This window comes from Ananas comosus, linkage group 14, assembly GCF_001540865.1.
Source record: "Ananas comosus cultivar F153 linkage group 14, ASM154086v1, whole genome shotgun sequence".
In the NCBI taxonomy this organism is placed as follows: Eukaryota; Viridiplantae; Streptophyta; class Magnoliopsida; order Poales; family Bromeliaceae; genus Ananas; species Ananas comosus.
The window spans coordinates 9,041,845-9,058,455 of record NC_033634.1 but is presented as its reverse complement, the minus strand read 5'-3'; the positions used below and the strand labels follow the sequence as shown (position 1 = coordinate 9,058,455).

Genomic DNA, 16,611 nt, shown 5'->3' with positions numbered 1-16,611 from the left:
GTAAAAGGATTTCTGGATTTTGTAAAATAAAAGGTTTTCTATCCCTCGTGGTAGCGTTTTAAAAAGATAAAAGTTCCTGTGTAGGGAACAGTTTTCAAAAGGTTTTCTGTGGATTTTGCATCTTAGTATTTCAAAACCTGTTTCTGTGGTTGGAAACATTTTAACTGATAGATGTGGATTGATGTTTAAATATCGAATGTATAAATGTGAATCTGTGGTGAATGGTGTATGAATGTATATCTGTTGGTCATTTGTATGTTCATCTGTTGTGGTTGTATAATGTTTGAACTCTTGTACTTGTGCGACGCCGTGCAAATACAGGGGAGACTCTGTCCGTGTGAACAGTGGATTCCCTGTATTTGTGGCGGATCTGGCATACTCTGGGGTCAGGTTTTCAAAAAAAAAATTTTCAGACGCTTTTCCGCTATCTTTTAAACTAAAAGGGACCCCGGGGCGTGACACACTCTTTTCACAATTAGGAGTAGTACAAGCTAAATGATACAATAGCTTCTAATTGTTGAACCTTTTAGTGATGATGACGTTATACAATAGATGAATTAAACATTTAGGTTGTCATTAAATGGAAATCAGTTGCACTTATGATTCGAACTATGACAAATATTAGTTAATAGTCAACTCTTTTATAATACCTTGATGTTTCATTCTGTTTGCTTATTCTAAGGACACTTTTAAGTAAAGGAACCCTCTTTGCGCTTTATATTGTATGCTTACCCATTAATTAGGCTCTCCCTATACATATATATGTGTATATATATATATATATATATATATATATATATATATATATATATATATATACACACACACACACACATATATGCATCTCCGTATATCCTTAATGGAGAATTCCATTTTTCAGGTATCAAATTGAGCTTTTTATATGCTTTGTATGAATTCTTCAGCTGTTTGTTAAAAAAATTTTTCCTCATTGGATTTGTTTACCTTTTTTTTAATTATTTTTCCTTGGGATTTTGATTAATTTCACTGGTATCAATTAGCTCATTTTTCTAAGATTGCGCAGTAATGGATGCCTCCTCTATCAATTCTTTACTGCTTTCCATGCAAATCGGTTTCCTTCGAAATGTATTTAAGCTAACCAAATTAGCTATATTATATGGATGCTATTACTTGATGTTTACGGATTCTTTCACTATGTGTTGGAAATATTAAAACTATGGAAGCTTCGTGCTGGTAAGGTATGGATTTGAGAATTAAATAATTTTGGCCTCATTTTTCCTCTAAGAATTTTCCTTATGTGCCTTGATTTTGACTGTCAACATTAGCATCGAATTCTTACTGGGAATTTTATAACATGGAAGAGAAGTTCCCATCTTTTACTATAACTGTATGCTTCATTTATTTGGCATCTAAGTTGGCTAGCTGGATTCTGAATTATCTAGCTGAATTCTGTTGCATGGAAATTTCATAGAACTCCTTTTGTATGCCTTCTCTGGATTGCCTAGCTAAATCCTGAATTGCCTAGCAGAATCCTGAGTTCGAAATTCAGGTCTCCGAAATTTTAATTGTACTATAAGAGTCAGAATAGGCCAATATTAGGAATTCTGAATTCTGAACGAGCAACCTTTTTATAAGAAATATTATATATGAATTGGCTTTCCAGATTCTGAATTCTAGGTTCTGAATCCAGAATACGCTTTCTGGACAAAGGATATTTATTTTTCTTATATTCTTCATGCAATTCCAAGCTACATAGCTTAATTCTGAATTCCCACGCTATGATGATCTTCTCCTCAAATATCAAATAATTGTGATATATTTGTACTGAAAATATTTCCGGTGTGCAAATAGGTTTTTATACAATTAGCACTACTAACCAACCAGACTTTGGTGTCAAACTAATAATGTTTGATTTCATGGAGAATCTGAGCAAAGAATATTTGTTTTCCTTATATTCTTTGTGGAATTCCGAATTGCCTACTTGAATTCTCAATTGTCTACCTGAATTCTAAATTGTGTAGCTAAATTCTAAATCCAGAATTTAGAATGCAGGATTCAGAATCGCAGTAAAGCATTTGGTGCATATAAAAGTTTAAAATTAGAAATTATGGTCTTAATTGCATCAGGATATTTAGTACATATGAAAGGTTCAAATTCGGAATTCTGAATTGTGTCGGCTATGTTCCAGGATTCAGAATTCTGCATTCTGAAAGGTTAGAATTACATATAAAAATTTGGGATTGAAAATTTAGAATTCTGGATTCACAATTTTGAATATTGGCTTGCATCGACAACCTTTTAGAATTTAAAAGCTTAAAACTTGAAAGCTTAAAATATACAATGCAGAATTGTATTTAAAAGATTGCAAATGTTGATTTTGTGTTTAAGTTCCCAACTTTTGTTGTTTGCAGGAAACGAGTCTAGATTCTATTGGTACAGGTGAAGATTTGGGTTTTATTGATAGTCTGTTGGTGGCTCCAAAAGGTTCAGATTTTAATTCCATGTTGTATTTTTGGTGTACTTTATCTTCCATGCTTTTGGCATATAGTTTCATGCCTTCCCTCTTGATTGTCCTCACAATTTAGTCCGTTTATTTTCTTTACTGTGAATTTTCATGCCTCAATTATTCCCAATCGTTCATTTCAGTTTCGCCATGTTACTGTATCGACTATACTGTAGGTTATGAATTAACCATTAAAGAAAGATATTGGAGTCTTTCCCTTGCATGAATCTATAGATATATATTGAGATATATCTGTTGTTTTCTTTCATTCCTCTTTATTCCTTCCTCCTTTTTCATTCGCGCAATTTGGAGGGCCTAATTCGTTTCTCACTGCGGTGATTTTTGGGAGTTGGTTTTTCCTACTTTCTTACAAGTAGCTGCGACTATCTACTAGGATGCGCCGAGCTTCCACCTTTACTTTTGCTACTGAGGTTTTCATATCTACCAACTTAAGGTGTCGACATCTTCTGCTTATTATTTCCTCTCTCGTCTCTCGCCTGCCTTTTTTGAACTTTCCTTCTCTATCCTATTTTTTCTTTCTTCAAATTCACTTTGTTGTAGTTTCTCCCATCTCTTCTCATGTAACTTTTAAAGGTCGATGGTTGTTTACAATGGAGTATGTTTGGTTCTACAGAAGAAAGGTATATAGAGCTTTTCCTGTGTATAGTCTTTATTGTTCCTGTAAAAGAGAGTTTATACCGCTTTGGTTTAATGTAAAAGAAAATTGATAAAGAGTCATTTGTTTGGCTCCTAGGATTGTTGGAAATGAATACATTGTGTAATTTTAGATACCCTTTTTTATATGTAGTCGATCTCCTATTATGTAAAAGAAATGGTAGATTTTACTTAGTTGTTGCTCTTCCTAATGTGAACTCATGGTTACAAGTGCTGCTCGCGTCGTCTGTTGATTCATCCTTTTGTTCTAAAATTTTGATCGATTTAATTAGTTTATATGTATGTTTGTTTCGTGTAAGAAAACCTAATAATCAATAAGTAGACTTTAATCTCACAGTTGTTGCTTTTATCTTAAAAGAAAGAGAAATCAATATATAATTGATGGATTTTGCTTCGTTACATTTGAATCGTAATTTTTCAGAAATGTATATACTGTTAATTTCATTTTTTAGTTATGGTACGGTTTAAATAACTAGATTCTTTTAGCATTACTAATGAGCTCTATTGAATCAGTCATAAGTGAGAAGGAAAGCAATATATTATTGTGATTGCTTTTTCGGCTCTCTTTGTATATATTGAGAACTTTGATAAACATGAGTTTAGGTGCTTTGTTTTTATTTTTCTGCTTTCCAATGAAAAAATTGTATTATTATTTGAAATGTTTTTGTTTTCACCTTTCACTCCTACTGATTTTTCTTCTAATTTTTACTTCTTTATTTGCTACCTCTATTGTTCAGCTATTTTTTCCCTTTTATTTTCATGATTTTCTCTTTATCTCTATTAATTTTACAATTCGTTAACTACTGCTACTGCTACTCGATGTAGACAAATTGGTATTTTCTATTTACCTTTCTTGATTAGAAGCTTTCTTCATATCTAACTATTTGTGACTAAAAAGACGAAGAACAATTACAACAAACACAATAGAGATTGTGAATTTTGCATGTTTAATTTTGATATCACATGAGCACCGTATGAACCCGATTTCTTTGTCCTTATGTTTTCTTTATCCTTTTATGTTCTTGCGGAGTTGTTTGTAAAGATATTTAAAATATGTGTGAATATTGCCCACACCCCATTCATTTTTACTGTCAGATATATATACACTTGGTACAATGCATAAAATCAAATACCCAAGTTGGTAGGGCTGTTACAACAGATCCTTTAGTATTGGGAACCCAAATTAGTAGGGCTGTTACAACAGACCCTTTGGTATTGGGATTTTAGTTGATTAAGGGGGTTTGTTGCCTATTTCCATAATACCCCCCCGCAAACAGATGGGAGGAACGACCGTTAGTTTGTCCTTTAAGTCCAGGAACCGTTGCTTCGACAGCGGTTTGGTTAAGACATCAGCTAGCTGATCAGCAGTGGGAATGTATGAAACTTGAAGTTGTTTCTTGCGGACTTGATCTCGGACGAAGTGAAAATCAAGCTCAAGATGCTTTGAGCGAGCGTGGAAAACTGGATTTGCTGCTAGATATGTAGCTGAGACATTATCACACCATATTCGGGGAGTAGTAGGAAGGGGCTGGTGTAATTCCCGAAGAAGACATTGTAACCAGTAAACTTCAGATGTAGCAGATGCTAAGGCACGATATTCAGAATCGGTGCTGGATCGAGCGACTGTATTTTGTTTCTTTGAACTCCATGAGATCAAATTATGGCCATGAAAGACAGCATAGGCAGAGGTACTCTTTCGATCAGTCGTGTCACCTCCCCAATCTGCATCAGAGAAGGCAAAAAGTGATGGGGAAGTAGAAGATTTAAGGAGGAGGCCATCGTCAATGGTTCCTCGTAAGTACCGGAGTATTCTCTTCACTGCTTGCCAATGATTGATGGAAGGTGAGTGCATGAATTGAGCTACCTTGTTGACAGACATAGTGATGTCAGGTCTGGTAAGAGCTAAGTACTGAAGCGTACCTACTACTTGACGAAACAAGGTAGGATCTTCAAAGTTGTTGGAAGAGTCCTGGACTAAGCGGACTTGTGGAGAGGATGGCGTTGATACAGGTGTAGCATCATGCATATTCACACGTCTCAAAAGGTCCCTGATGTACTTAGATTGGGAGAGTTGAAGTCCATTTGAGAGCCAAGTCACCTCTATTCCAAGAAAGTATGTAAGGGGGCCCAAATCTTTGATCGCAACAACTCGGCCAAGCTGATGAATAATGTCTTGAATAAGTGAAATGTTGGATCCTGTCAAAATCAGATCATCAACATATACAAGACAATAGGCAGTATGTTGGCCAGAGGAATAGATAAAAAGAGAGCTATCAGCCTTGGATCTTTTAAAGCCAATATTTTGTAATGCTGTTGTGAGGCAACAGTACCAAGCTCGGGGAGCTTGTTTTAATCCGTATAGGGGCTTCTTTAAAGAACACACATGATGTGGGAGATTTCAATCGACGAAGCCTTGGGGTTGCTCCATGTAGACTGGTTCTTCAAGAGTCCCATGTAGGAAGGCATTTGATATGTCTAGTTGACGAATGGGCCAGTGAGAGTTGATTGCAATGGATAAAATGAGACGAACTGTAGCTGCTTTAATGACAGGACTAAAGGTTTCAATATAGTGCACGCACGGCCGTTGATGAAAGCCTTTTGCAACAAGTCTCGGTTTATGGCGATCAATTGAACCATCAGGTTTGGTTTTAATACGATAAATCCATTTACAACCAATGACATTAGTGGCTTGTGATCGTGGAACTAAATCCCATGTTCCATTGGCCATTAAGGCATCTATTTCATCAGACATAGCTTGACGCCAAATTTGGTGCTTTGCAGCCTCTCTATATGTGGTGGGGGTAGAGTGAGTCGTGGGCACGACATGATGAGCTTTGGGTTTTAAGTGACCAGTTTTGGACCTTGTGACCATAGGGTGTTGTATTTGGGTATTTGTGGTTCGAATTGGGTAGGCCGGGAGGTCAATTGTGGGTTGAGGAACTACGGGCACACCATTGGAGCTCGGTTGATTTGGTGGTAGTTGAGGTGTCATGGGCATGATATTGGGAGCTGATAGAGTGGCTGTGGTGTTTTCTGTAGAAGTCGGAGCAGGGCTGTTTGTTGGCGGCAAGGGTTGTGTGTATTTGGTTGTTGGTGTAGTCAGGACATTGGGTGTGATTGAGGCATTGGAGGGTGGAATGGGCTAACCAAGAGAGAATATAGGAATCAGTGAAGGCGGTGGACCGAGAATTGAAGATTTTCCATCACTTTCCTTGAACGGGAACACCTGTTCATCAAACAAAACATGGCGTGAGTGAAAGATTTTATTAGTAGATAGGGACAAACATTTGTAGCCCTTATGAAGAAGACTATAACCAAGAAATACACACTTAGAAGAGCGAGGTTCAAGTTTGTTCTTAGTGTACGGACGAAGCCAAGGATAACAACAACAACCAAAAACACGGAAAAAATTATATTCCGGGTTACGTTGAAAAATCATTTGGTAAGGTGATTTGTGGTTGAGTTTTGGAGTGGGTTCGATTTATTGTATAAACCGCAGTGGCAAAAGCATGGTCCCAATATTTTGGCGGTACTGAGGAATGATATAGGTAAGCACGTCCTGTTTTAGTTATGTGACGGTGTTTTTGTTCAGCACATCCGTTTTGTTCAGGTGTGTGTGGGCAAGAGCTTCTTTGTATAATGGCATTTTCAGCTAAGTAATGTCTGAGGGCTTGGAATTCCCCTCCCCAATCGGATTGGAATTGTTTGATTGGTTTCTCAAAAAATTTTTCAACTATAGTCGGAATTTGACAAAACAATTGAACACATCAGATTTGTGGCGAAGAAAGTATATCCAAGTGTACTTAGTGTAGTGATCAAAAAAGAGTACATAATATAAGCAACCATCAGAAGAAGGAATTGGGGCTGGACCCCATAAATCAGAACAAATAAGTTCTAATGGGTCTGTAGCATTATAATTAGAATCATGAAAAGGAAGTTTATGTGATTTGCTGACACAACAGGTTTCACATAAGGAGGACGTAGTCTTAGCTGAAGCAGACAATTTATTTAAAGATAAAACTTTATTGATAGTTTTTGAACAAGCATGGCCTAATCTAGCATGCCAAGTAGACAAAGAAACTGAATTGCAAACTGGAGAAACAGGATCCGCAGCTAACTGATAGAGGCCATCTTTAATGTATCCCTGGTGGAGTGGCTGCTTCGTTTTGCAGTCCTTAATCACAAAAAAGTTAGGGAAAAATTCAAGTGAGACATCATTAGAAGCTGTAAACTGACGAACAGATAGTAAGTTTGCGTTAGATTTAGGAACATGAAGGATATTGTGTAATGAAAAAGGACGAGAATTGAGAGATAAATTATTAGAACCAATATGAGTAATGGGTAAGCTTTTACCATTTGTGAGAGTAATTTCATCGGTTCCAGAATATTCGGAGTGAATGCCCAGGTTTTCCAGTTCAGAAGTCAAGTGATGGGTTGCTCCAGTATCAACGATCCACGGTTTGGTTGATGTGGTGGGAGATGAAGTGAAGTTGGCTGCTGGTTTTGGTGTGTAATCATTGTTGTTGTTGTATTTAGGACTTGGACATTGTTTGTAGGTGTGTCCTTGACCCCGACAATTATAACAAATGGGTGTGAATGATTCAGTGTTTGCTTGAGAGGTACGCGCACGACCAGAGTTGGAATGATATCCTCCACGTTTGTATCCACGCCCTCTGCCTCGCCCGCCACTATTAGTGTTTTGGCGAGCATTATAGTGAGCAACAGCAGGTGCGTTGAGGGAGGAATTTGAGCTCTTAAGCTGCATTTCTTCAGAGAGGAGTAAGCCAAATAAATCATCAAATGAAATAGAAGTTAACCTTTTCTCAATGTTGCGGGTGAAAGTTCTGTAATCTTGTCCGAGACGCGTAAGATATGATCAATGAGATCATCTTCCGAGATGGCAGCATCAAGAGCAATGAGTTGATCAAATAATCGCTTGGCACGATCCATATAGGTGGCAATGGAGTCGTTGTCCCGAGATAAGGCATGAAGAGCACTTTTGAGAGTACGAACTTGCGCTCTAGAACCAGAAGCATAAGTGGTTTGTAAACGAGACCAAGCAGCATAAGCTGTAGTGGCACCAACAACCTGGGAGAGAACGGATTCCGAAATAGAGCTTAGAATCCAACTTAGCACAATTTGGTCTTTGATATACCAGTCTTTGTATGCTGGATTTGCTGCGTTGTTAATTTCTTTAGGATGAGGAGGTGTGGAGCCATCTATATGATGAATCAATTGTTGGCCACAAAGGAAAGGAGTAATCTGAGTTTTCCATAGGAGATAATTGGAGGAAGTGAGTTTGATTGTCAGTTGGTGATGAACCGAAGGTGGAGTTATAGGCATTAGAGAGGAGGACGAAGAGGAAGAGGATGATTGTGTGGCCATGGTGTTTAAACCTTAGCAGGCTCTGATACCATAAAGATATTTAAAATGTGTGTGAATATTGCCCACACCCCATTCATTTTTACTGTCAGATATTATATACACTTGGTACAATGCATAAAATCAAATACCCAAGTTGGTAGGGCTGTTACAACAGATCCTTTAATATTGGGAACCCAAATTAGTAGGGCTGTTACAACAGACCCTTTGGTATTGGGATTTTAGTTGATTAAGGGGGTTTGTTGCCTATTTCCATAATAGTTTGATTTCTATGCTTTGTGCTTTTCTATTCTCTATACTCATACTTTATCGGTATTGTGCTCATTTTTTTGCATATGTTGGTTGTCAGTGATTTCTAAACTCACAATATGTGAATTGGATCTGTTTGGAGAAATCGGTGCATGAGCTGAATTACAAAGTATCGAATATTTGGTCAGACCTCTTCTGACATTTTCTGCTGTGTTACCTTTTTTTGTTCCTTCTGTTCTTTAAGTAGTTTTGGGTGGCCTATATGTTAAGAAATTTGTGAGCTCCTATCATATTGGCTGTTTTACAAAATAATATCGCAGTATTCGCCAAATTCTCAGTTCAAGGGAGTCCACTTCATGGGTTTTTCATTAAGTCGACTATATGATGTTTATTTTACTCTATTTACATGCTATATGGCCATGTTATGTGAATCTTGCATATAATTAGTGATATATCCGCTGTGAATAATACATTTGATCTTTATTTACAAGGTAAATGTATTGATAGTCCCTATGCTATCCCAATACTGCAAATCTCAATTGGTCCACTTTTCAGTTAAATCTTTAAACTTCATACACTGAGCATTCATTTACGTTACACTATAGGTTTAAGAAAGTTACTTGGCTAGAAAATTGCCTAAGGATTACAAGATGTCCGAAAATTCTTGATAAGTTCATTTTATATATGCCTTAGATACTATTTTTTTTTTTTTTAATGTCTCCATTCACATAGAATGTGCCTTAGATTATTTGACACAAAAGGAAAGCTTTCTTATGTAGAACATCCTGTTAAATTGAAGCTCCACAATCAACTGAAGCTCTGCACCAGAGTCAAACTTTATAGTATGCAATCAGTCGAAGCTCTCTACATCTGTAGGTTGAGATACCGATATAAATATTAAGTTTTTTCTTAGTTTGTTTAAGAAAGTTACTTGCCTAGAAAAATGCCCAAGAATTGCAAGCTGTTTGAAAATTCTTGATAAATTCATTTTATATACACCTTAGATACTTTTTTTTTTAAATGGTCCCATTTACATAGAATGTGCCTTAGATTATTTGACACAAAAGGAAAGCTTTCTTATGTAGAACATCCTGTTAAATTGGAGCTCCAAAATCAAGTAAAGCTCTCCACCGAAGTCAAACTTGACATTATACAATCCATTGAAGGTGTTTTCATGACATACCATGCTTCTCTATTTTTCTATTTTGATTCTTCAAGAGTTGCTCAGTATATTTGATATTTTGCTTTAGTGAACAAAAACTTTAGATATTAGCATTTAACATGCAGATTTGTTGTATGTTAGTTTGGTACTCTCTATAGTCAACCATAGATAAGTTGCTCTTAAGGTGTTTGATGTTTTGCTTCAGTGAGAAATCTTTTGTTTATTAGAATGCAGGAGGGTCCTAGCTTCGTCTCTTTGCAGCTAACTATGCTCTTAAGGTGTTTGATGGTTTGTTTTAATGAAAACGCTTTTGGGTGTTACCATGTCGCACACAAGTTTGATGTTAATTTGCTCTACTCTTTATAGCAAACTATAGATAAATTGTTCTTATGGTATTTGGTGTTTTGCTTCAATGAGAACTCTTTTGTTTATTAGAATGCAGGAGGGTCCTAGCTTCGTCTCTTTGCAGCTAACTATGCTCTTAAGGTGTTTGATGGTTTGTTTTAATGAAAACGCTTTTGGGTGTTACCATGTCGCACACAAGTTTGATGTTAATTTGCTCTACTCTTTATAGCAAACTATAGATAAATTGTTCTTATGGTATTTGGTGTTTTGCTTCAATGAGAAAACCTCTCTGCTCATTACTTGCTTTGGTTCAGCATGTCCCTATGGAGGTTAAAAAACATGTGCTTTTTCAGCTGATTCGGTCCTTTTCTTGTGTGGCGGAATCTTCCGAACATGTATATTATTTATAAATTTGATTTCCTTCTTTAAATGCACATTTTCTTTATGTAAGTACCTAAAAAAAAAAATTCAGTCTTATATACACTTTTGTTCAATTTTCATTTCCAAGTTTCTACATTTCCTGATTTTTTTCCTAATTTTACTTGGTTTCATTTATCCCTTACTGTTTTTCCCGCTTTTTCTATTCGTCTTTAAGGCTATGATGATATGTAGAGGGAAATGTGGAAAATGTTGCTTTCGAATGGGTGGAAGTTTGGACGGCCTACTCATAGGCAACCGCTTCTGGCTTTTCTTATTCTTAGTAGTTACACATATTTCCCTCCAACGGTAATCTACCACTCGGCTGCCGCTTCTTGCTTTTCTTATCCCTGGCCGTTGCACATATTTACTTCCCACAGTAGCTTACTTTTCCTGCTACTACCCAGTGCTTATGAGTGGTGTTGCCGTACCTCCTTAACTGAGCCTTACTTTTTTATGCATTTTTTAAAGATTGTTTGAATTGTTTCTTTTGTCATTACTTACTTTGGTTTAGCATGTGCCTATGGAGGTAAAAAAACATATGTTTTCAGTTAGATCGGTTTTTTCCTGTAGGGACTCTTTCGAGCGTGTATATTATTTATAGATTTGTTTTCCCTCTTTAAATGCACAGTATAGTTGTTTAACAAAGACACTATATATAGAGATGTTTACTTGGTGATGTTCTATGTTGCCTACATATTTTCTCAAACAAATAGAACATCAGGACTATATATCAGACCTAATGATAACAAGCGCTCTGCGTCAAATTTCTTTTATGTTCTTCTCTATCAGTATTTGTTTTCTGATCACTGTCAGTTTACATCTGCATATTTTGTTTTGTAATTTTACTATTTACTTTAAAGCTTGGGACTTCTTGCATGTTGAGATTCACGCTAATATTACTTGGTTTCATTTATCCCTTGTTGTTTTTCCCCGATGTTTCTATTCTTCTTTAAGACTATGATGTTAACTAAAGGGAAGTGTGGAAAATGTTGGTTGCGAATGGTTGGAAGTTTGGATGGCCTGCTCATAGGCAACCGCTTCTGACTGTTCTTATTCTTAGTAGTTGCACACATTTTTCCTCCAATGGTAATCTTCTATTCGGTGACCACTTCTTTCTGTTCTTATCCCTGGTCATTGCACATATTTACTGCCTGCAGTAATCTGCTGATTTTACTGCTACCCTGTGCTTATGAGTGGTGTTGTCAAATCTACTTAAGTGAGCCTTACTTTTTCTTGCATTTTTTAAAGCTTGTTTGTACTGCTTCCTTTGTTGCTCAACCCCCCCGTTTTTCATGCGGCATTATATTATAATTTATACAATTATTTGGCCTGATTCTTTCTTACCTACTTCTTAGACGAATTTTCTATGTGACGAATCCTAGCAATCTACCTGCTAAAAAAAAATGTCCAAAATCTTTTGTGAAATTTCAGCATATAATGATTTGGGTGGTTACTTGATGTTTGAACTGCTACAATGTATGGAGACCATCAGAATTTATGTTAAATGTGGTGCATGTCGATGGTCTCCGTTGCTTCGGTATATTGTTATTTTACTAACATTGCTTTGTTTCGTTTATTCCTTGCTGTCTCTTGCTAATTTTCTTGCTCTTCTTTAAAGCTATGATGAAAGGTAGAGGGAAGTGCCGCAAATATTGGCTTCGAACGAGTTGCGGTTTGGACAGAGTGGAAGTTTGGATGGCCTACTCATAGGCAACCGCTTCCTCCTATTGTGGCCCTTAGCGATTGCGCACATTTCCCTTCAATGGTAATCTACTGCTCAGCAACTATTTCCTACCATTCTTACTTTTTTTGTTGTCTCTTTCTAATTTTCTTGCTCTTCTTTAAAGCTATGATGATAGGTAGAGGGGAGTGCCGCAAATATTGGCTTCGAACGAGTTGCGGTTTGGACAGAGTGGAAGTTTGGATGGTCTACTCATAGGCAACCGCTTCCTCCTATTGTGGCCCTTAGCGATTGCGCACATTTCCCTTCAATGGTAATCTACTGCTCAGCAACTATTTCCTACCATTCTTACTTTTTTTGTTGTCTTTTTCTAATTTTCTTGCTCTTCTTTAAAGCTATGATGATAGGTAGAGGGGAGTGCCGCAAATATTGGCTTCGAACGAGTTGCCGTTTGGACAGAGTGGAAGTTTGGATGGTCTACTCATAGGCAACCGCTTCCTCCTATTGTGGCCCTTAGCGATTGCGCACATTTCTCTTCAATGGTAATCTACTGCTCAGCAACTATTTCCTACCATTCTTACTTTTTTTTTCTTCGTGCTCTCTTCTTTTCATTCCTTGTTGTCCCTGCTACTACTCTATGCTTATGAGCAGTGTTGCCTATCCTCCTTAACCGACCCTTACATTTTTCCTGCCTTGTTTTAAAGATTGTTTTGATTGTTTCCTTTTATTTGATTCTTGCTTAATTAGTTTATTAAATACAATTCCTTTTACAAAGTTGGCAATATTATTAAATACAATTCCTTTTACGAAGTTGGCAATACAATTCCTTAATTAGTTTATTAAATACAATTCCTTTTACGAAGTTGGCAATGTTATATCTATGGACTTTATTTGGCTATACTTAAGCTTACTATTCGTATCTTCATTTGAGATTAAGTGTTGATACATTGTTATTTTACTAATGTTACTTTATTTCGTTTGTTTCTTACTATTTCTTTATGGTTTTCTTGCTTTGAGGCTCTGATGGTAAGTAGAGGGAAGTGTAGAAAATATTTCTTTCGAAGAATGGAAGTTTGGACGGCCTACTTATAGGCACCCACTTCCTGCAACTGTTATTTTTAAAGATTGCGCACATCTATCTTCGATGTTAATCTATTACTCTGCAACCATTTTCCCTACCGTCTTGATCCTTTGATGTTCCACACTTTCCCTGCCTGCACCATTTACTCATGTGCAATTCTGGTGATCCTTTTTAACTGAGCCTTATTTTTGGGTTCATTTTTAAAAATATTAAATGCAAGTTTCCTTTAACAAGATTGGCGATAGCCAGGTGAAGTGCTTTTTAGCTCCAAATATTTCTCTATACTTTATCTGGTTATCCTTAAGCTTACTATTCGTATCTTCGTTTGAGATTAAGTGTTAACACACTGTTATTTTATTAATATTAATTGGTTTCATTTATTTCTTGCTATTTCTTTATGATTTTCTTGCTCTTCTTTAAGGCTATGATGATTTGTTTGATTGAAGTGCCGTGCAATTTACCATCCACCTTATGTACATGAGGTAAGTCTTCAAGCAAACCAATCTGGAGATTTACTTATTTATTTACATACGCTGGATGATAAATTGCATAATCCTAACATTACTACATAATGAAAAATATACTTGAGCTTGAAGTATATAAAAAAAAAAGGGACAGCATATGCAGTTTGCCACCCAGCTTATATAAATACACACGATCAATTCTTCAGCTTTCTTTGATTGAAATGCCATGCAATTTATCATCCATCTTATGTACATGAGGTAAGTCAAATCTTCAGCTGGGCTTTCTCGATGTTCTAAAAATGTACTAAAGATCATACATCATTCTTGGTGTTTTAGTCTGGCCAAACCTACCAACGAATCCTCCCTACGCTCATCGGTTTTGCAAATGATTAGTTGCACTTAAATATGCCACCCCTTCCTTTGTTTCAGATTAAATGTGATAATTTATTACTTTTTGTTCCCTATTTATTTTTATCTCTTCTTTGAGGTAATAATGGTAAGTAGGTGAGGACATGGAAAATTAGGACTTTAGACAATTTGAAGTTTGTATTCTCTACTCATAGCTAGGCATTTCTACCTTTTATTATCCTTCGTCGTTGCACATACATTCGCATACATTCCTTCTGTGGTCATTTGTTGGTCCTGTTGCTGCCCTGCACTTACAATCTTTTTTGTTGGTTTAACCGAGCCTTGCATTTTTTGACTTCTCATCTGAACAGCTTACTTTTCCCCGTTCCTTTCCCAAAAAAAAAGATTGCATATCTAATTTTTTTACACACGAATTGCTATTTTTCGCTGTCTCATTTAAAACTTAGTAGATTGTAAGAATTATTAAGTGTTGAAAAGCAACTACTTAGTTTTGGTTGCGCCAATTTGCAACTATTATTGCTAGGTTTTAACTTTGTTTCCTGCTTTTCCCCGTTTCCTTTCGGGTAAATGGTTTCATACTTAGTTTTGATACATAGTTTGGTCTGTTTCATTTAAGTCTTAATAGATTGCAAGAATTATTGGATTTCTCAAAAGCAGTTACTTAGTTTTGATTTCGCCAACTTTCAGCTATTATTACCGGGTTTTCACTTTGTTCCTGAAAAAAAAAATGTGGTTTCTCTTTTTCTAAGTCCCCCCCGCCTTGTTGAATCATGCTGCTTTAGTTAAAAGCATCTTAACTTTTATGTTGTTACTAAAAAAACATATACCCACTCTCTTTATTAAAATGGCTTAATCTGAGTTTTTTTTCCCTGTCGAATCTTGTCGAATCTTGCTGCTTTAATTAGAAGCATCTTAAATTTTACATTGTTACAAAAAAAACATATACGCACTCTCAAAAAATGTTGCTGGCTAAATAAGACAAATAAATCTCCAACTTGATTTACTTGAAATATACAAAATTGATTGGAACAGCATCTGCAATTTGCGAGTCATTTCATGTAAATGTACTCCAGCAATTCCTCGGCAGGGTGGATTGCGAGAATTTTTTAGTATTGCAAATTAACTTCTTAGTTTTTGTTTCTCCAGTTTGAATCTATTATTGCTAAATTTCGCTTTGTTCATAAAGGAACATGTAGTTTCTCTTTCTTAAAATGGTGCATCATCTTCCTGCTTTAGTTAGATCTGTCTTCCTGCTTTAGTTAGAACCGTCTTGAATTTCATTTCTGTTTATAAAAAAACATGTAGCCTATCTCTTTTATTTATTTGCTCGGATAAAAAAAAAGGGAACATTTTAAGCAAATTCGAATCAACAGTTCCTTTCTTTTCGGGAAAAAAAAAAAAACGCGAAATCTTGCTATTTTCGCTAAAATTATGCAAGTTTTACTTCAATTATAATAAAACATAAAACCTCTAATATTTTTAAAATAGCATCTAATATTGCTGGCTAAATGAACTAGGGGAATCTCCTGATTAGTATGTTTGAAGTCTGAAAAGTTTTTTGGGACAGCATGCAATTTGTCGTCCGTCCGTATATTTGCTACTGTTGAGCCCACATCATATCCCTAACTTTTTAAATTACATTGAGCATATTATATATAATACATACATATTATATATTATACATATTTGTTAGCGTCAAAATGGTGCTCCTATAGTGATTCCCAATGTAGTGCATTTGGCTTTGCAGAAGAAAGGTATATTACGTCTTCCCTTTGTGCAAATCTTGAAGGAATTGTTCAGGGGACATATACATCTGGAAAAAAAAAAAAACTCAATCTGTGTTTGATCTAGAAAATTAGATCTGCAATCCTGCAACGGATAAATTTGGTTTTGCAGTAGAAAAATATATTAGCCCTATAAAGTTTACATAAATTGATGCAGAAACAAATATAGTTGGAAAAATGATTGGCTTGTATATTCGACAGCTAAAAAAAAAAAAATTGTAATTATTACCTCCATTTTTTGATGGTTTTTAATTTGTATAACTGTCAAAATGATAATCCCATAGTGATTCCCAATGTAATGCATTTGGTGTTGCAGATGAAAGGTATATTGGGTCTTCCCTGTATTTAAATCTTTTAGGATTTGTTCCTGCAATTATTTAACTTTGCTTTGTGATGGCTTATTATAATTTGTATAATTTTTTCCAAATTATTTTGTAAATGCCCTCAATAGTTCCTGCAATAAAAACCTGTAGTGCATAGTTTTTTACTTTGCAGCAAAAAATAACATAAAACCTCT

At 35.8% G+C, this 16,611-nt stretch overlaps 1 long non-coding RNA gene across 1 annotated transcript; it reads left to right on the top strand.

The window, feature by feature from the left end:
• Positions 9,687-13,129, top strand: LOC109720639. Its single transcript, XR_002219024.1, has 4 exons — positions 9,687-9,954; positions 12,334-12,480; positions 12,563-12,709; positions 12,792-13,129. It is a non-coding gene; the product is annotated as an uncharacterized LOC109720639 (long non-coding RNA).